The sequence below is a fragment of the Hippopotamus amphibius genome, chromosome 14, assembly GCF_030028045.1.
Source record: "Hippopotamus amphibius kiboko isolate mHipAmp2 chromosome 14, mHipAmp2.hap2, whole genome shotgun sequence".
NCBI classification, from domain to species: domain Eukaryota; kingdom Metazoa; phylum Chordata; class Mammalia; order Artiodactyla; family Hippopotamidae; genus Hippopotamus; species Hippopotamus amphibius.
In genome coordinates this window covers 24,787,580-24,810,216 of record NC_080199.1, presented here as the reverse complement: position 1 = coordinate 24,810,216, position 22,637 = coordinate 24,787,580, and the positions used below count along the sequence as shown (strand labels likewise).

General features: G+C 35.2%; 1 long non-coding RNA gene across 1 annotated transcript in view; it reads left to right on the top strand.

Annotated features, from left to right (window-relative positions):
- Positions 1-21,630, top strand: part of LOC130835807 (uncharacterized) — an 81,384-nt gene extending 59,754 nt beyond the window's left edge. The window contains exons 3-4 of the long non-coding RNA XR_009049044.1: positions 20,707-20,808; positions 21,493-21,630. This is a non-coding gene — a long non-coding RNA (uncharacterized LOC130835807). The remainder of the gene's footprint in view (positions 1-20,706; positions 20,809-21,492) is intronic.
- The last annotated feature ends 1,007 nt before the right edge of the window (positions 21,631-22,637 follow it).

Below are 22,637 nucleotides of genomic sequence, written 5' to 3'. Positions count from 1 at the left end.
GGTGATTGCACCCCTCCTACCGTCTCATTGGGGCTTCTCCTTTGTCTATGGATGTGGAGTGTCTTTTTTTGGTGAGTTCCAGTGTCTATCTGTTGATGATTGTTCAGCAGTTAGTTGTAATTCCAGTGCTCTTGCAAGAGTGAGTGAGTGCATGTCTTCCTACTCCACCATCTCTTAGGTGGAGTAACTTTTAAAATGACAAACTTAACTCTCCTGCTTAAAAGCCATATAGATTTCTATTGCCCTTCAAATACTTCCCAAACATTTTGATCCTTAAAGTAAACAGCATCTGCTCTCTGATTACTGGCATTCCAATTTCCTCTTGCCTACCTCCCACTTGATCAGTAGCCTCCAGTATTACTAGCCTTCTTCTATTTCCTTCAATAAATCATTTTTTCCTTTCTGTGTCTCCTTCCTTCTTCATCTTCCTCCTCATTCTCCTCCTCTCCATCTTTGTTTTCCTTGTCTTCTATATCTGATTTCAATTCTTCTTCTAGTTTTCCTTCTCCCTTTTCTCCTTATCCTTCTCCTTCTTCTAATGCTCCTTTTCCCCTCCTTCTCCTCTTCCTATTATTATTATTATTATTATTATTATTATTATTTCTATTTTGACTCAGTAACTTGCACAGTGTATTTTCTCTCTCTGGAATTCAGTACCTCACCCTAACTCTTTAACAGCCTTATTCCAACACAACCTTCATTTTCATTACTGGGTTTGAGGAGTTCAGTTTCTGGGTAAAAATAAAAGTATATGATGATTAAGGTTTGGTTATTGGCAATTTACAAAGGCTTTACCTGACAGCCTTCATGGCAAAGCTGGCCTCCCCACACCAGACTCGGTGCACAAGCAATGCATTGAACTCTTTGAAGGGAGCCAAGGTCAAGGACTCAGGATGCTCTGGCAAGTCACACTCTTTCATGTATTTGCCCTCCTAGCACAGGCACCTTCCTTCCTGGGTCTCTTTATCTGAAACCTTGGGCAGAAGTCTTGTCAGGAGTCTCTACTGACATCTGCTTGTAAGGAAAGGAGGGGTAAGCTTGGAAGAAACTTTCCCTACCTCTATTCAATTCCCAGTACTTTCCCACACATAGCCCTCTCCACCTCACCCTCCTTGTAAACCCAGGGTCCATGAAAAAGCTAGAGCCTTTGGTACTGGGCTCCCTCAACAGTGAGAAGACACCTGTGTGTCCACTGACAAACTAACCCTCAACCTGTCTGCTGGTCCATGAAGGAAAATGGAACAAGGGGAGTCAGTGACTTCTCTGGTTTTAACCTCTTGCCTATACAAGCACAGTATGAGTTGAGAAAAACTTAACAATTTTATTTAGGGCTTGTTCCTTTAATGGACCACTCTGACATCAGGCAGCTCAGTGCCCTCTTTGGTGAAATGTCTGCTTATTACTTCCCCAGTTTCTGATGGAGTTGCTCTTATGTTTGTTTGTTTATTTTTTAACTGATGAGTGTGAAGACTATTTTATATATTATAGATGCCTTTTATTGGATATATGGTTTGTAAATATTTTCCCTAGTCAGTAGCTTTCCATTTCATTCTTATAACAGGCTCTCTCACAGAACATAAATTTTTATTTTTTATAGAATCTGACCTATCATAATTTCCTTTTATAAATGGAACTTTTGATGTCAAGTCTAAGGGCACTTTACCTAACTTTAGGTCCAAATTTTTCTTCTATTAAAAGCACGTTTTAAGTTTTCATTTATTCATGTGATCCATTTGAAATTATTTTATTTATAAGGTGTGAGACACATTTAAATTCACTTATTCTCTAGATATACCCAATTCAAGGTTCTTTGTAGCTTGACATGATCAGACAGTGGCTAGTAGTCTGCATTGTGGATATCCAATTCTTTCCAGAATTATTTGTTGGGTAACAACAACACCTAACTAGCCCATTGTCCTCTGTTGTAGAAAGGCATCCCTACAGTGATTTTCCTTTCTGTCATACTAGGACTGAATTGCAGTTCATGTACCATAAGTGACCCAAGATCATCAAATACTACTTTTGCAAGAAACTACCACCCCACATGTGGCCACCAATTCATATTGCTTACTCTCATTCTTATCTTTGTCTTGTATTTCTGCTTGGCAAAACCTAGGTCATGTGAATTCAGGATACAAGACATTTATTGAATATAGTTAGTTGAAATGAATGCTAATGAGCCAATATTCAGTAATCAGCAATAAATGAAACATTTGCCTCTGAAACCTTCATAGTCATGCTGCTCCCTATTTATAGTTTTCCACTACAGACATATCAACCATATGCTCCCACATAGTATAACATTTTGTTCCTTCAAGAAATAAGTATATTAACTCCTTAAGAATGAAAATTCAAGTAGTATCAGTCACCAAATCCATCTTTAGGCAATGCCTATATCTCATCTATTCAAAATCACAATCTAAACTGTATTGTATGAGCTAAATTACCATCTTCACCAACAAGGCATAGAGTGAAGAGTAAGTCACAAAATTGAACATTGTTATGTTGCCAACAAAGCTCAGAGACCATTAAGCACTTTCTTAGTCTTGGGGACACAAGGTGTATTTGGTTGACTTACCTTTTGGCATACACTCTAGACAGCTAGACCCTCCATTGAGGTGGGTAATGGAGCTGGTAAGATCCTAAATTTCATGGGGTGTATATATCAGCCTCTAGTACAAAGATGTTTTACAGAGACATCCTGTGTAGCTTATACTTCCTGCCTAGCCAGTTCTACAAACATTATTTCATCACTTAATGAACCAGCATGACTTCTCCTAGTCCCTGTGAATAAATTACAAAACATATTTGGAGAGTTGTTGTGGCACTGAGACAAAACAATTAAGGTATATTCCTCCACTGCTAGGTAAAATTAAACTTATTTTATTGTTAGCTGAAAAAGCATTTGGTACTCACTCCATAGCTGCAAAGCAGAGTCCAGGGGACTGTTTTGATTTTCTCCAGCAAAAAGAACATAACTAGAATGGCAGCTGCTATATTGGATATAGCATTTGATTAAGATTATAATAATGTATTGCCAGAATCTAAAGACCATCTGATATCAAAACAGGCCAAAGTGGGGCACAGTAATTGGGTAAAGGATAGGAACTGCCACTTCTGAATCTTTCATGTTTTTAATAGTGATGCTTATATTGACAGTTTCTCCAGGAATTTGGTGTTTCTTTCACAGTAGCAAAGATTTGGATGCAATTTTGATTCAGCTTTTGAAAATGGAGTGTGAATAAGTGTACACATTTGTAAATTATGAATGATCTAAATTCATTTCCTTGATCAAGTTTTGTTAATGAAAATTATGAAAATATTGAAGTTTTATAGTATAAGGCTTTCAGTTTGAAGCTTTGCTTGATGATTAGTTCTCTGTGTTAGGCTGAGATCTAATTCAATTTCTATCTATTTCTAATGATGTTGGTGATATTGTAAAGGAGTTAAGCATCTCAGGTGAGATAGCTAATGATTCTGTAAACAAGATAGAAACAGCATCATAAGAGTGAATGGAAGAATTCTATTAGTTCCCAAGTGAATATTATTAGTGTTAGAGGTGTACTGGGTAATCAAAACCACCTGAATTTTCATAAATGTCTCCATTCCAACTTTAGGGATTCTGAACGTCATCAATTAATGTTCCAAATTCCACTTACCAATTTTGTGAGGTTTTGACTACACTGGCCTAATTCACTAAGACTGGACTTTGCAGTATCAGAGTATTGATTATGCAAACACAATGATTTTACATGATAAAGGATCACCTGCAGCAGGCACTGAAGATGCCAGCTATTCTGGCCAGGCCTTGAGCAGAAAATTTAAATCTTAAGCTTATAATTGTCCTTCTTTTTCTAACTACTGTCTTATCTTCTTTAACAAAATACAAATAAATTCATCTTAAACAAGTTAAATGACTTTATAGTAAATTATATAAATTACATATAAACTGTGTAAAATGAATAAAGCAAGTGTGTCCAAAAAAACATTTTCGTCTCTTTAAGGACTTGTGTGTTCTTTGAGAAATGATTAATTAATAAATTTACTGAAGATAATATTTGTGACTTCTCTTCTCATCCAAGTCATATTTTCTTGTACCATTGCATGTCTGACCATGGACATTTAGTCTAGGGGAACAATGGGGGGCAGGGAACCTCCCAATGTTGGAGAAGATAAAATTGATAGTTTTCTAACTTAATAGTCTAATTTTATTTTAGGTTACATAATCAAGTTTGTAATTAGCTGGTCAAGTCAATTTTAAAAATAAAAGGAAATTATGGAATAGCTCATTGTTTTTGAAGTTGTTTTGCGGGCATAATCCTTGCCCTTTTCTGGGAAATTAAAAGAACATTCCTCAAGGACTCAGGCTTTATCTAATTGCTAACACATTTTTTGATAATTTAATGACAGGTCAAGATCTAGGTCTAACTGAAAAGCTACTAGATAAATATTTCTAAATTTACTATTATAGAACTAAAATAAAAATAAATTTTCTTTTTTTTTTTTTATTCCTAGGAAGCATTTAGTTTTTCTCATGGTGTGTCAAAGAATAAGATGATAACATTCATTATCCTCGTATCAGAAATAAATCAGTGCTCAAATCTAAGAGAGTTTAGTAAATGGGAGAGAAGGTCTAAGTTGTTTTATACATATATATATAATGCGTAGGTAATATATGGGTATATGTGCATATGAATAGTACGTGTGTGTGAGTAATAAATATGTGCAAATAATATATATCTGTGAATAATATGTATATATATATACATAATATTTATAGTATTTTTAGAGGCAAATTAAATAAAGGAAGTTTAACATTTGGTAGCAATCTTAATTGTAATCATTTTCAATGTTATAGAAATAACTCTTCTTTCTAGTAATACATTTCATAAATGAGTGCTCTAAAGTTCTATTTAAAATTTGTAAATTTGTATGTAAATAGTTATATGTAAAAATGTGTAAGTACACACCCCGGGTTTCAAATGCTTCATAATTAGTTTTTACCATATATAAAAAAAGCATTATGACTTTATTTTAATTTAATTAAATCACTCATTATTTAGTAAGAATGATAAAGAATGATATTTTGCAGAAGGACAGGTCCCTTTTTGGTCAGTTACATTTAGTAAAGCCAACACCATAATGTGGGAGGAGAGGAAAGTTCGTTTCTAAGAGATGCAGCCCTATTGTCTTTGGGGAAAAGAAGTTATGTGCTTCTATATGAAACGTATATTCAATGCCTTTAACAATTCTCTGCTTTTCTACATGCTGAGTGAGAAATTTGCTTGTTTAGTAAACCACCTCCTATTTATGTCTGCCGTGGATAAGCACATTTATAAAAAGCGCTTTAATGTCAACTGTAATATTGCATTTGTCCACAATATGAATCCACAGTATGAGATGTTTTTAGATATGTAGCTCTAAGTTTTCTTTCTGGGAATAGATTGGGATAAAGATAGAGTAAAGAACTTAAGAAAGGCAGCTTACTTAAATCCCGGGTTCCCATTTGACCACGTCCTGCCAGGGAGTGCTAGGATAAAGTGAAAAACTGAGTGGGGGTGGGAAATAATGGAAACAGTATCATTTCAAAAAATCAATAGAAATATGGAGGGTTGATAAGAATATATAAAAGACAAAAAGATTTACACATTATACAATAGATATACTCTTTTATTTTATTCTCAAATTTACAGATTTGGAGATACAGATTTCACATGTTGTTAAAGATAAGTTGTGTGCCCTAGCACAGTTCACATCTGACTCTCCTTGCATCAGACACTGTAAACAAAATGTCCCTTGCAATTCACACCTTGTACCATGGGGAAATGTTTCTCATTTTACCAAAGTGTAAATACCAGTTACGCTGAATCCAGAGTTAATTCATTAGAAATTTTTCAAGTTTCACAATTTGGGTCATTGCCTTTTTTGTTGTCATTATGTTTACTTAACGGTTAAATGAAAGTTTGAAATCAAAGAAATGTATCTGTGTTTAATTCAACTTGCCACTAGGATTTCTATTGTGTCAAGAATTCTACAATACTAATATTTTGTGGAAAAGGATAACTTTTGATTAGATGTAAGCAAAAGACTCCTGAATTCTAGTCCCCTCCATATAACTTATTAACTCAGATAACATAATTCCTGTCACTCTCTATTAAACAGTGTTGTTGCAGCTACTTGGGGTTTATTTTATTGCCATTGTACGTAAACACATGCCTCTGTGTGTGTGTGTGTGTCTGTGTGTGTGTGTGTGTGTAATCTCACTGTGTGAGGCAGTGGATAAACAGCCCAGTGTTCTAATGTAAGTATATAAATAAACAGTATTCAGAGGTTAGTAAATGTGGACTCTATTAAAAGAAGTGGGTGTCATGTTTTTCAAGAACTCTGTTTCTGGAATCAAGCTGCCTGGTTTTAAATTCTGGTTTTAAACATTTACTAAGTTCCTGGACTTGGCCATATCACTCAAAATTTTAATGTTTAACCCCTCCATCTCTAAAGTGAAAGTAGTAATAACAATTACCTTATTAGTGTGTTCCTAGTATTTAATGAGATAATCTGAATAAAACATGTTATCTGGGACATAATAAATGTCTAGGGTTACACATACATATATGCTCTATTTATATTAGTTATTATAGATATTAGCTATTTTATTTTTTAAAAGATGGTTCTTTATAACATGGTCTACTAGACCTCCTTAAATGGAATTGATCTAGTTGTTAAGACACTTGTAGACGACTATGTCTGTGGCTATTGTCTGGGACACAGTGACTGGACAAGCTGTCCCCAAACTGCTTCCCACTGAACCACCTTTGCTCCAAGCTCTCATCCTGAGATCTGTTACCCAATCCCCAGAGACTGGAGCTCCCAGTTGGACATGTGGAACTAGCCACTTAAATGACTAAGTCTCTGCCCTTGATTTCTCTTCACTTCTCACTAAAGCTTGTTCCTTTCAGCTTCTGATTCTCTCAGCTCATTCTCTCTTCTACACACTTTACACTACGACTTTCCTGACTTTTCAGACAGAAACATTTTCATAATGTCTTTCACATAGAATTTAACAAAGGCTAGTGACACGTGTCAACATTTGTGGAGAATTTTCCATTATGTAACCTCAGCGTATAATCTGTTCTTAGTTACCCCCTCCTTTTGTAGCTCCCTGGTTCATATCTGCATCTAACAGAGCGTTCCACAAATTATTGTTAATAACTCTACTAGTGCTTTTTAATTTTTATTTTGCAAGGATTATTGATATCCATTTTACAAATTAGGCCACATTAAGACTCAGATTTACTGGGTTACCCTAGTTCTTAGTACAGGAATAAAAGGAATCTACAATTCTAATTTCTAATTAAATTCCTTTATCATGGGTAGAATTAATAAGCAAATTCATGATGAGTAGTGGCATGGTTCCTAACACATGCAATTATTTTTACAATAACTTGGATTATATATTCACTACCATTACTATTACTATTCTTTCCCATTCTTGTAAAATGCAAACAATTTTCTGGGACAACGATTTTACATGTCAGAACATGATCACATCATTTCCTACCTCATAGTATCAACTGCTTATGAATAGGGAGCATATCTTCTTCATAAACATATTCCTAATACATTGTATCATAGCATATCACATATTATCTGTATATCATGAGTAACAATAAACAATTTCTGAGCCAAGTATTTAATGTATGCCAGTAATTCTAATTCCTATGGTTTCCTATCTAGATATCAAAAAGCATGTTTATTTTTATTTTTTTTTTTTTGGCACACGGGCTTAGTTGCTCCGTGGCATGTGGGATCTTCCTGGAGCAGGGATCAAACCTGTGACCCCTGCATTGGCAGGCGGATTCTTAACCACTGCGCCACCTAGGAAGCCCAAAAAGCATGTTTAATTATGAATACAGGAAGATAGAGCAATCAGATAGAGGGTAACAACTATATTCTACATCTCTGTGCTTTCTTAGCTGTATGTTTGGAGAAGTGAGAGAAAAGTCGAATCTCATTCTTTTTCCTGTCCCATTGCATGAATTTTATTTGTAGAAAGGATGCAATGGTCTTAATAAACACCTCAGACTAAAGAGCAGTAAAAGTAGCTTCAAGGATATTTCAAGATTGTATCAAAAATGTCAATTTAAGTGACAATGGTTATGAAAAAGGACCAACTATCAGAAAGAATGAGATCTCTAAGAGAAATAATTAAAAATGATCACAGTGTTCCATTTAATTGTGTATTTGATTATTATAGGTTTTAGAAGTCACATTACAAAGGTAATTTTTTTCTTTCAAAATGTTCCTAACCAGCTGGGACTGTAAAAACTGTTGGGTAGTCACTGCTGAGCAAATGAATGCTTTGTTTTTAGAACAACAGGTCAAGAAGTTTGCCCCACAGTAGTAAAGCTACGGGTGTTCACACAAAAGGGCAGACTATGTCACAGAAACTAGTGAGATTGGACTCACCGTGAGCCTCTGGCAAATCATGAAAAGATGTGAAATACATTTAGATCCTTGGATGAAAGGCAATACAAAGCGAAGACGGATGCTTTGCAAATGAATCTTAATTTGTATGGTCATTTTCTACTTTAAAAAACACTTCAGAAAAAAAGTGAAAACTGGAATATATATTTTGCAAGTGAAGTTTTACTTACCTCTTTTCACTAATTAAAATCAACATGATAGCAAATCACTTTCAGAAGTCCTTTCATATTAGTTCTCCCTTTTATATGCATTAATATGAGACATTTTACAAGTGATTCACATAATTCCAGCACATGGTTTATTTTTATGGATCTAAATGAAACAGCCACTATTTAAAAGTGTGACAGACTTTAAAGGACATTACGGGTAGTCTAGTAGACTTGCATTTGCAGATTAGGAAATCAGTACTTAGAACACTTCTTATGTTCACTTAGCTGCATAACTCCTAAACTTCCAGTTAGCCCAGAACTTGCCTTCTTACACCTTGGATATTTTCATGAATAGGTGTGAATGCAAGGATGATTATAAAGATTTGAGGCCATAATAGGTTTGTCCTTGAATGTTTTGGCCTATTTTTCCCTAAGATATATTTACCCAAATTAATAAGGAGAGAGATTCATTATATTCATGATTTGAACAGGAATCTAATTCCTTTTAAAATTCCTCCTAGACTTCATATTCTTTGTTATCTCCACCTAAGGTGAGTTTAGGTAAAGTTTTTGTTTTCCATCAAGGAAAGCCAAAGAATTGTGGAGTACCACCAAAAGATCACTTAATATGGGTTTATGAGCCTCTGTGGATTTAACACATACCAATTTTTAATAAGATGTTGAATTACTATTAGTCCAGATTATCCAGTTCTTAACATATTTTCATTTAAAGTGGTAGTCCTTTGTCTCTATACTGTCTCCATCAATGCAAATGTTCAAGCCAGTTGCCCAGGAATTATCCTTGATACTTCTCTCACCTGCAACACTTTTCCTTCAACTGTTGTTAGATAACTGGACTTGGAAAGATTAACTAAAATTTACTTAAATAGACCAACTCTGTCTCTAAATATATAACAACTGTATGAACTCTTCATTTCCACAGCTATCACCCTAGCAAAAATCATTAGCTGTGGTGCTGAAATAGCCTCAAAATAAACTACCTTATTTATTTAACCCAAATGATCTACATAATGCATTCACATGAAAACACACACCACACACACACCCCATACACACACACCACACACACACCACACACACACGTGCACGTGCACACACACCACACAGCACCTTAGTCAAAATGTTTAAATGCAAGTTTCATTTGACCATAACTTTGTAGATATTGAGCCATACATTGGACCTGATGGTCATAACCTGCATGGAGGAGAATATATTGATTCCCTGTTGATTCTACAACAAATTAGCATAAACTTGGTGTCTTAAAACAGCACAAATATATTATCATACAGTTCTGGAAGTCAGAAATCTGAAATGGGTCTTACTGGGCTCTAATAAAAGTGTTGGCAGGACGGTACTCCTATTTGAAGGCTCTAGGGGTGAATCCACTTTCTTGCCTTTCCTGGCTATTACAGGCTGTCCCCATTCATGTTTCCCTCCATTTTTAAAGCCAGCAATGGTCAGCCAGTCAAATCTTTCATTCGTTGCCACTTTCTTCCACATTTAAGGACTCTTTTTATTTCACTGGACCCACCAGAATAATCCAGGATATACTACCTATGTTAAGTTCAGTTGACAGCAACTTTAATTCCATCTGCTACCTTACTTGTCCTCTGTCATGTAATGTAACATATAAACATATTGGGCATCTTTGGGAGGCCATCATTCTGCCTATCACAGCATGTGATTAAAACCCACAAACCTCAAAATATGAAAAACACAAAGTTATTAGTCTCAATGACCCCTCCCCAGCTACTTGTGTGACTTTATTTCATACCCCTCCAAAGTTTTCCTACTTATTAATATATAGAGAGAAATGAGGTAAAATCATTATTTTGTGATAGTATTTAAAGGTTTGCTGAAAAGGATAGAGTGGTAATAAATGCATTAAGTTAATAAAAAAACATTTGACCCCCCAAGTCAGACTCTTTTTTAATCTACCTCCTACTTAGAAAGATGAATAAGGGAGTTGTCATGAACAGTGAAGTGTCTGAAACACAATCAGGTGTAGAAGCAACAACAAAATTACATTCAATTAGCCAAAAGGAAGCAACCCACAAGTTACATTAACATTTTTCTCCAACCCTGAACCCTATCAGTTAAATGTGGACATTGATGTGTAGAGTCACTTACACTAAATCCTCATCCATCCAGTATTTTATGTTGGAAATTTTGCCAAGCAAATGCAAACCGACCTTCATCTTCTGTTGCCCATGATGTGACAAAGAAGATGTTGTCAATGTTCAAAGAAAAGGACCTTCATTGTTTGTAATGGTTCAGTTATAGTCATAGCATCTGGAATCACCATGAATATAATAGAAGTAAAGGAATTCATTAAGGGATAATCCACTGTAAACTTCCAGCTCTTATTAACCTTTCTCACTAGCCATAAGGGACTGTTATGTTAACATATGATATCTCTATACCTCTGTGTATTTGAAGTCTTTAGTCAAGCATGTGGTTTTCTTCTCTCATTATAAGATTTTATACTAATTTTGTTTGACCACTTAGGAGGAGACAGGAAGAAAGTTAGGGAGCAATTCATGTGTTTCACCATCATTTGTCTGCATAGGGCTCTACCCAATCAAAATAATCCCCTCTAGCAATTATGGGACTGGGAAGTTCATGCATATAATACATCAACTTCAACTTATTAAGATGCAGAAGAAACAAAATCAGTACATGAAATTGGCCTAACGAGCCCCACCCTTAAGTTCTGCCTAACTTTACCTCCGCTTTGTGACCCCTGCACAAATATCTATTAGCTTAATGCAGTTAGCTCTTCTTTCAGTTGTCTTGATTTTTGTGCTCATATCCAAAGGAGCCATGCATTTGAGTCTGCCCCTTCTTGAAATTCCCCAACAAACTCAGAGAAGTCTATATGATCTTCAGTCTTCCTTGAACGCAGAGAGACCTCAGGCACACTTCTACTTATCTTCATCCTTAAAGTAGCTGCAAGCAGGATAGAGGGAGAAAGAGGAATCAGAAGCTGCACAGGAAGAGAGTAGCTCCATGCCCTTAAACAAGGCTTTGAATACACTTTGTTTTCAAGTGGTGTGAGGGGGGCCATAACATAACCAAACTTCCAAATGTTTTTACTCTTTATCAGATGATGAAATACTCGTGACTTTCACCACCTATCTTAGCTTTGGGAAGCTTGTGAAACAGCAGCCATAGCTTCATTGCTTTCTGGCTGAAGTGACAAGATTTGTGCATTGTAATTTCTGTTAATTTGGCTCACACTGCAGAAACCATCTCAATAACTGCTAAATCCAAGACATTTGCAGTCCTATTCCCAAAATAATGTATCTTAAGTCCTTGCCTGGTGACAAAATAATAACTGGCATATGTTTCAGGGTGTAGGGGACTGACTATAAGATTTTATCTAGATTTCTTTGTCAGTCTCTCATTAATCAGTGTGTGAATTTAATCAGCATAGTAAACCCAATCTTGGGCAATAAGAACACAGATACTACTCAATGTCTCATCTGTATTTCCCCACAGGGGTTTCTCTCAGGGAAATCTCCCAGAGAAGACAACAGTATCCTTGTAGCAACTAGGTCCCAGTGGGAAAGAAAAGAAACACACAACAACAAAAAAAAAAACACAGAAAATCATCCAAGAGAAAAAAGAAAACAAACCCCTGGGAGATGTTCACTCTTGCCTTTCAGTTGATATAATGTAGATGTGACAGACTGTAAGGGAGATTAAGTAGTAAGACTTGCCAGTTGCATTTTTCTTTAACACACATTACATACTGCGTCCCCTCATTTCTCAAATAAACCATCCAAAGTTCTAATAATGGGTCTAGTTTCTGCCCACAGCGGTCACGGACTTTCTGCCTCTGGAATACACTGTAGGTGTGTGTCAGTAATTTGAACTGAAAATGGGTCAGGAAGTTATTCCCACCTATAATAAATCTTTTTCCTATTTAATAAAATGTGGTGGACCTGAGACTGATCACAAGATTATCAATAAAAGTCTCCAACCCAAAGAGAGTTAGCACATTCAGAATTACATTTTGGCAACATCTGTGTTGAACCTTCTTTCCCATAATTTGCCACATCCATGTCCCCAATTCTTCCTCATTAGAAGACAGTAAATTCAAGGACAGTTTATTGTGTGGTTTAACAATACAAATTGATCAAAATGTTCACTGCCTATTTCTATGGCCTTCTTTCAAATCCCAGTAATTAGTCTGTAAAGTCCTCAAACCTGCTTCTCCAGAAAGCCATGTTTCTTTCAGCACCCCATCATTGCCACCAAAATTGTCAAGGACTGTGAAGAGTCAGAGAGTTCACCTACTTGCAAGTTAATGACACTAAGAGAGAGAGGTCTCCAGGGCTAGAGATGAAGTTCAGTTTATTAGTCACCACAGTCAAATAACTAGGCAGAGCATCAGTATTTTAGCCTGAAATTTCCTGAGCCCAAATTCCCACATGGCTATGAAAGGTGGGTCAGATGATGGTTGTATTACAGAGAGGGAACCTAAACTTAGGGAACTTGACTCTTTTATAACAGACACTGCACTTGTGTGTTCTTGCCCCGGTGGGACACATCACCCCTGTTATATTGGACAGTAAACATGCCTGTCATTTAATCTGAAAGGAGGTATTGTACTCTCTTTTTCTTTCAAGGCCATTTGCTGTAAAAAACATCTTTAAAAATATAATTTGGAGCAAAGGGGAGTTAGTGCCTCACTTCCATGATTTGAAGAAATGTAAGTGCCCCATGAGAATTCTCTCCCAGGTGAAACTGTGCAGGACTCTGAAGGGCCTTTCCCAGAATAGGCCACCCCTGTGTCCCTCTGCCTCTTGTTTGTAGAAAAGCTTTAGCCAACTTGGCCTCCCCTGTGTTCCAATGAGCAAATTTAATCAGAGAAGTGAGAAGATGCAGAGACAAAAGTAAGTAGTCAAGTAAGCCAAAATAATAATAGTCTAGCCATAAGACAAAGTCAAGGACCTTTGGTTCTTTCTCAAGGGCTGTAAATAATATCCTGTGCTACACCCTTGAGTTGTCTTGCAGATACTAAAACCCCCATGAGGAGGAGGAAGTTGACTGCATGCTGACTACCAGTACAGTAGACCCCAGACCTGTTGGAACCAGAAAATTGATAACTGAGATCTCAAAATACCACCCTGTTACCTCACCACCAAACAGTCAAAAGAATGTCCAGGAGCTGAGCACACACCTGACAACCCTCACCACTAATGTTGCCTTTAAAAACCATTTCCTGAAAGCCACTGAAGAGTTCTGGGCTTTCAAGCACCAGCTCCCCATTCTCCTTGCTTGGCACTGTCTTTCTCCTTTGCAGTAAACACTGTCCTTTCTTTCACCACAACCTGTTGTCAGGTGACCAGAGTCCAGTTGGGTAACCCATGGACTTACTTAAATGGAATCACAGAATAGGTGGAAGCCTCACTGATGATGGATATTTGTGTGCTGTGAATGTGGTAGTGGTTACCTGAACATGTATACTTGTTAAAAATTACAAATTACTGCTCTTAAAATGGATACATTTTATTATATGCAAATTATACCTTCAGAGTTATATTTTAAAAATCATACAGTATGTGAGTTTAATAATTGTATGTATTAAAGCTTTTGAACTGGGAACTCAGAACAACAGAGTTCATGTATCACCATTTCAAACTTGCGCCATATTGACTTACGTGATCATTAATAACAGTGCACATAGAACATGCCTAAGGTTGGAAGGCTGCAATAATTCATTTATTGAATTTAAATCTAGATGATCTGGTAGTTTCAATACTGTGAATTTTTTTAGGTGCTGCTTCACAACTTTCAAACACATGGCACCCATCCCACCCCTCATCTCCAGTTACATAAGTTATATTCATCAAGGAGAAGGCAGGTTACATAGTACTTTCCAATAGAGTATTTTCCTTACAAATCTGCTGCATTTCCCCTAAGGCTACCCTAGATAAGCTCTCAGAGAACACTGCACTTCTCCTTTGGGTCACTTATTCGAATAGAAACTATTTATTTATTTACTTTAGAATTTTTTTCCTGAACTTAAAATCATGCCTGGATCATAATAAGGACTCAACAAATATTTAAAAAACAATAAATTGGTACTATAATATATGCACACTCTTTAAGCCTTTCCTGATTAATATTTTTGCCCTATTAAGATTGTTTTCTTCTGGGAATTTGTTAGCATCTTGTGACCATGGTGTCCATAGCCCTTACTTTGAAGACTATTTATGAGTGACCTATTAAAAGTTCATGTTTTAGTAAGAAGTGCCATTTATACCAGAACATAGACATTTGAAGACATTTATGAGGTCATTTTCTAAAAAGGGAAACAAAAATTCTCTGTCAGTGATAACCTTATTCAATGTAGAAGTCTAAATGACACATTTATGGTATGACATTTCCTTGTCAAAAGAACATTATAGCCATTACCATTGTTGCAAATCTCTCAGATTCTTCAGGGAATATCACTGATACCTAACATATGGATACCTTAAACTTGAAGGTGGATGTTAATGTAATCAGCGTCTATACAAACAAGATGTCATGAACACATGATATAATTGTAACATAGAAAATATAATTATAAACTGCTTTAATACAATTAATTAAGCAATCCTCATAACCATAATAAAACTTATCAGATAAAAATTTAGGGTGATATTTTTGTTTTCTTCCTAAAAATTTAGAAAATATTTATAAAAAGTTACATTCCTGTGAAATGCAGACAACATTTTACTTATCCTGGTATTTAAGGTATTACAATGATAGTCATGTTACTCTCTCAGTTATAAATCACTTGAGATTAATAATTAATTTCTATTGATGGTTCATTGAACAACAAAAAGATTTCACATAATACAAACCATCAGATTGTTAACTTTTTATTTTAAATTGATGCTGCATAAAAATTTGAATATGATACCAACTGATGACAAAAATTGTGTATATTTTATAGCCATTTTTATTAACCTTAAAATGTAAGCTATTTAAGAGTACAATTGATTTCCATGTATTTTGCTTTGCATGTATTTTAATTAATTCCATATTGGACAGCGGGTATTTGAAAAAGAAATTAAGCGAAGTTAAAGAAGAATAAACATGATTATGACTTTTAAATTTATATTTTAGCTTAGAGTTTGCATTCATTTGCATTAACTAATTCAATGGATTACTATTCATTGAATTCCTGGGTGTCTGGTCCTGGTTACACAGTGAAAAAGACTTATGACATAACTTCTGTCTTAAAGATGCTTATTACTTTGCACAGATAAATTATAAGTTGATAGCAAAACATCAAAAACGGCAACAGAAAAACCCCAATAAAACCAAGCAGAGTTGGAGATAATTAGATATATTTACTTCATCTTTTTATTGATTGAAGCAACAAATGTATTTTGAAAAGTATATGGCAGGTAATGTGTTAAGCACTGATAGGAAAAAAATTCAGAAACAGTGTTGATTTACTTAGCTTACTGTGAAATACACTGAGGTGTAAGATTAATCAAAGAAACATGTAAATAAAATCCATGACATATGCATTGAAGGGACAAAAATAAACAGAAGGGATTATTTAAAAATTAAGCATTTTCCTCCTAGAAAGGAGACCTAAATGATGAGGTGATGTTACCCATTTCAAATAAATGAAATCATGTCTATTACTTGAGTGTTGCAGGCATGGGGAGAACAGATGAAAAATAATATTTTTTTGAAGGTGGTAAGAAAAACCACTGAACATTTTAAAGCATAAATTGAGTCTAATTTATTGTTTAAAATGCTTTTTTGCCACATAGAGAGGAGTTTGGAGAGTGGAATAACAAAAATAAAGGTCCTTCTAAGTATAATATGTATGAGCTATAGCTACGTGTTTCAGTGGTACAGTTTGATGAGATGAAAATACACATCCACCCATATAACCAGATCCACAGTCAAGACATGGAATATTGCTTTCACCTCAAAGTATTTTCTTGTGCCCTTTTGCAATCAATCTCACTTGCATCCCATCCCCCACAATCTATGATCTGCTGTCTCTCTAGATATATTCTGCATGTTCTAGAATGTCTTATAAATGGAATCTTACAGTATGCATTCTTCTGGGGGTGGGCTTTTTTTTACCAGAGTATAATTGCTTTACAATGTTGTGTTAGTCTCTGCTGTACAATGAAGTGAATCACCTATATGTATGCATTCTTGTTTCTGTCTTTTTTCACTCAGCATAACATTGTTGAGATTCATCTCTTTTGTCATTTGCATCAGCAGATGGTTCCTTTTCATTGTTGAGTATTATTTCATTTGGTGGTTATACTTCCACTAAGGATGTTTGCATTTATGTTTTTATTTTGTTCTATTTGATTTTTTTAAGAACTTTTATTGAGATACAGTTAACATACAATAAACTGCATATATTTAGAGTGTACAATTTGATATCCCAATTTCCCAATTCATTCCCCCCAACCCTCTCCGCTTTCCCCACTTGGTGTCCATATGTTCTCTACATCTGTGTCTTGTTCTATTTGATTGTATTTTAAGACTGATATTATTCCTTAAATCTCAGTGGTTTTAAACAATACAAATTTACTGTTTTGTAGCCCTATAGGTCAGAAGTTCAGTTTGGCCTGACTAGTTTTTCTCGTCAAAGATTGACATAGGCAAAATCAAGGTGTTGGCTAGCTGGGTTCTTGGTGAGAGACTCTGGGAAAAGTCACTTCCTAGATCACTTAGGTTGTTAGCAGAATCTGACTCTTTGAAGCTGTAGAAATAAGCTTCCTGCTTCCTTGCTGTTAGCATATGGCTTCCATTACACATAGGCCCTTATATCAGATTCAACAATGATGTATCAAACCCTTTCCACATGTGGAATCTCTCAGACTGTTTCTGCCATATGTCTCCAGCTTCTGGGCTGAGAAAGCTCTCTGCCTTTACCAGCTCATATGATTATATTGTGCCCACCTGGATAATTAGGGTTATCTCTGTATTTAAAGGTCTATAAACTTTAAATCTGCAAAGCTCCTTTTTCCATGTAACGTAGATATTCGCAGGCATAGGAATTAAGGCATGGCCACCTTTCCCTCTACAGCTCTATTGCGCCCACCACACTTTCCTTGTCTGTACCATTTAGTGTATGACAATGAGTCTCAACAAGTCTTTGCTAAAATATATATACATTATTTTCTACCTCAGATACGGTATGCAAGGAATCATAGTGAGTGCCCTGAAGTAGTCCAAATTGCATATAACTGCTATATATTTCCTTCTCTGGGAGAGTAGGAATTTAGTATTGTGGCTATTGTTTATTTTCAGTAGAATTAATATTCCTTTTTTATGTGACATTTATTTTAACTGTCATAATATTTCCATAAACTTGCAGATTTCTTAAAGCAACATTTTATGACTCACTTATTTTTTACTCATAATACTAAAGAAGCAGATGTTGAATTAATAAATACATTTTGAAAGTTATTTAACCAAGTGATAAATAATTAATGCTTATTTATTACTGGAGTAGAAAATTTAAATATTTTATCTGGTGATAATTGGTGATATTGAGCTAGTTGTTTAAATATATATGAGATCTCTAAGGAACAGATTCCATCCTTTGTGAAAATAAACCCAGCATTTCTGTCCCTAGTTTCATCTCACTCAGCTAACTGCTCATTTTTTTCAATATTCAGTTTCTTCATTTCCACCATTTTGTTCCTCAAGTAAAAACATACTTGTTTTTCTGTTCTAAATAATTGTGATAGGCAGGATAATGCCACCGCTTACTGCCCACCCTGAAAAGATGTCCATGTCCTACTTCCCAAATTTGTGAATATATTATGTTACATGACAAGGGAGAATTAAGAGTGCAGGTGGCATTAAGAGGACCAATCCTTAAAACAAGGTGCTCACGCTAGATTATTTTGGTAGACCCAATGCAATCACAAGGGTTCTTTAATAAGGAAGTAACTGGGCACAGGTGACGATTAGCTTTTTCAGAGTTTTCATTGGTGCTTCTGGACCCCACCCATTCTATTTACCACCAAGGCCTCTTATTATAAATACATGTTTATGCACATCTTGTTAGTTTGCACATAGGTTTTATTGTTTGCTTTATTGATTCATTTTATCTTCTGAAGTCTATTTAAATGGAGGTTGTATTTGATTATCTATTAGAAATGCATGGATTGTGTTTAATATTGTTTAGGTTTTCTCTTTAAAGAATTACTTCATGTTTAACACAGTAGGCAGCCTCAATTGTCATTTTCAGCTGAGATGTATTGACTTGTTGAAAGCATTTTTTTTCTGGTGTCAATTATGCTCCCTTTCTACATCTCTATTTTTGCCTTTCTAAGACCATAATTTCTTGCTCATTGAGCCAGCCCGCTATTTTTCTCCTTCTGTTCCAAGCATTCCACACATATGGATTGAACTTTTAGGGAGAGAAAGTCATGTTATATAGTTATATGACATCGATCTTAAATTAAATTTCAACTCTTTTCATGGCAAACCTTTTCTCAAATCTCACTTTGCAACACCCTCATGCTAATTTCATACACTGTTTTTCTTCTCACAGTCCTTAAGCAGGCTAAGTTCCCTGGAACAAAGGATTTTGCATATTTTCTATAGTTTTATAAAGCAAAAAAAACCAAACTTTAAGGAACCATTAATTATTTATCAAACCATTCTTTATTAGAGTAGACATCTGACTTTTCTAGATATTTCACTCATGTTGAAACAAAACTTACACCTATTATTACCTGGTAATTTGTTTTTTTAGTTAAAATAAATCTCAGTGTCCCTGAGATTAAAGCTTTTACCTGTCACTACAAATATTCATCTCTGAGTAAATAGTTACTATATGTGAAATATTTTCCCCCTTGATGGCTGGATTTACTGTCCTTGGATGATGGATGAACATTTATGTACTGCTTTGATTGACCAGTGATTTTTCCCAGATTGAAGTTAAATGACCTTGGCTTCTTCCCTTGGTGCCAACCATCAATGTCATTAGGAATGTGAATGATTGGGTAGTTTATGATGTCTACCCAACGTTTCTTCTTTTATGGCTCAACATTCTGTAACTGTAATTTATTGTTTGAGTTTAAATTTCATCACGCTTCTAGATAACTTTTATAAATTATCAGGGAGTTAGTTTCCCAGCCATTATTCCTTGAGGAGTCTCCTGCTCTCTACTTGATGGTCATATAAGCACTCCACCCTGAAAGACCTGTGTCTGCTTTTGAAAGGTGAAAAAAAAAAATCTTACACTGAATTTCTCCTGACAGTGCAGGGTTGCCTCAGATGGGAACTAATCTGTCCAAAAGTACATGAAGATTACTAGAGGACTCATTAATGCTTCAGTGCACACTAGGATGATGAGCTGCCTCATCTTTACAGTCTTCTGCACTGCAACTCACTGTTCAAAGAATCATGTTTCACTCTCCAATAAAATATGTTCATACTTTGTTTTTTTTCTGAATCATCTTTTCATCTTTTTCATCCATTAACTTTATTGATAATTATGTCCATATTTCCCATACGAAAAAACACGTTTTCACACTTTATACATATTTTTGTCTCTCTAATACAATATGTTATATTTTTATTGGCCTCAACTATTTTTGAACTTATATATTTTTAAAAATATTTTGCACTTTGAATTCACAATGCTATTTAAAATCATTTTAAGTTGTTTTTTAAACATCATTTTTATATAACAATATTTTTGTCTTCTGAGTACAAATTTTAAGTGAAATATTATTGCATGTTTACTAAATTATACTCTTGAAGATCCAATAATACATCATAATTATTGTGATTTTCCTCACATTTAAGTATTGTCATTGAATATTTCAAAATTAAGTAATCTAAGTAAATGTATAAATCATAACTAAACGTCAGCTTTTCCTATAAACTATTTTCTTGGTTTGACAGAAGCATACAGTAAACTTAGAATATGTGGATAAGCAAATTTACTTCCAAAGTGTGTTTACAAATCTCACAGGAAGAGCAATTTACCAATAACTAATTTTAGAGATGATATTTGAAATTTTTTTTCTGTCTTTATTTGCTCTAGAGAATGAAGATTTGGAGTGAATTTGTGACTGATGACAAACAGCATGGATGCTCTACCATGAACACAGGGGTGTAGTAGTGAATAAATAAATTAAAACTTGAAGTAAGCAATGGATACTAATAAACTCATGACTAATAATACTATAATATAAAACTGGCAGCTACTGACTCGCATTGGTATTTATAATCAATCATCTTTTAGCAGATGTTATTGAGTCCAGGAAGAATCCTTTCTAGTTTTACATGAAAGACAAGTGACTACACTTTTAATAATAATAATAATGACAATTATTATTATTATGTGATAAGTTTTATTTAGTACTTACTATGTTCCAGTCATAATTCTAAGCATTTACCATGAATTAGAATATCTGGTCTTCACAGCATCCTTTGAGTTTGATATTATCCTCTTTTTAGAAATGAAGAAAATGAGGTATACAATTTAGTTAACTTGTCAGATCAGACATTGAGGAAGTGGCAGATCCTGATTCACACACAGGCCATCTTTTCCTCCTTGCAGTCTTCCATATGTCTTCAAAAGCTTTCTTAGTATTCGCTTGGAATGTGTTGGGGAATACCGTCTCATGTGACAGTCTTTTGAGCCCAGCTTGTTCAACATAAAAATGAGCCTTGGGTCTGGAGCTTCCTTATCAAGCAGTAAGAAGCCCATACAGCCTATGTCAGGCTTATTGCTTTGTGTGGGGATATCTTTCTGTTTCAAGCTTACTGTATGCTCCTTTGTTCTGTTTAATGGCCCTCAGGCATGCCCTGGCTTTTCATATTTCAGATTCCTTCTACTGCGGCTCAGGAAGGATGTATGCAGGCAAATAGGCAATGGCCCTGTGCCAGCTGCCAGGAGAGACCGTCTGACCATGGGAGACTGATGCCTGCTATAGAAGCTGATCTTGCAATGTCTCTTCTTTATGTGAGCAGAGCATGGTTCCATCTGGTACTTGACAGTGTTGTGTTTAACTTGGTGACTCCTATACCAAGATGCAATGGACAGAAGCATTTGGAGTTCACCTTGGGATTAGTAAATGTGCACAGTGTTATGTTTCCCTGAGGTTAGTGACTGGTGCATTGTACTCAATTCATCAGAATGCACAGCTGTCCTTTGAGGATGAGGTAAGTAGTTCTGTATAGTGGTCTTAAAGACTCCTGGAAGCAAAGATAAATAAAATGTCAATGCTTCCATTGGATGTTCAACATTAATAATAGCATCTCTGCACCAAGCTTGTCACAAGTCAGGTACACTGAAATAGAACAATACTCAGAAGAAGAATTTACCTTGAAGGATAAGGAAGTCTTGTCTGGTAATTCAGTGTGAATTTTAGGGCATAAACAAATAAGTATAGCTCTAATTCTGCAAAAGTATGAGATGATTCAATGAAAGTTTGAAGTTTTCACTTTTAAACGAATGGCTGAAATTGTGAATGCAAATTATAGAGTCTACTGCTGCCTTTTTAAACAGCAAGCATATTTGATTGGACTTGACATTACTTGAGAAGAGTCTCCCTCTCCTAAGAATGAATGTAAATTATGCAGGAAAGTATAAGACAATGGGACTAGAAAAGAAGCTTAGAAGAATTCTACAGGTGATCTCAGGCCAGTGTTTTTGTGAAACACTATGAGTCAACATGATAATCACGGTGTCCCTGAAACCACGCTTCATGTAGAACTAATTAGAGCCTCTGATTCTATTTTCATGAAACACTTGAATTCATAATGGATCCCACTGGAATAAGTAAGCAACTGGAACTTAGAGAACACGCTTATCCATAATGAGTATGTAATACAAATGAGCTATAAACCTTTGTCTTTTTACTCCACTGAGATTTTAGTCCTTACTTAGAGCACTGAGCTTTTGAGTCAATCAATTTTGCATGAACAGCAGGCATCACAAACTCAACATGCTCCAAACTAACCCTACTT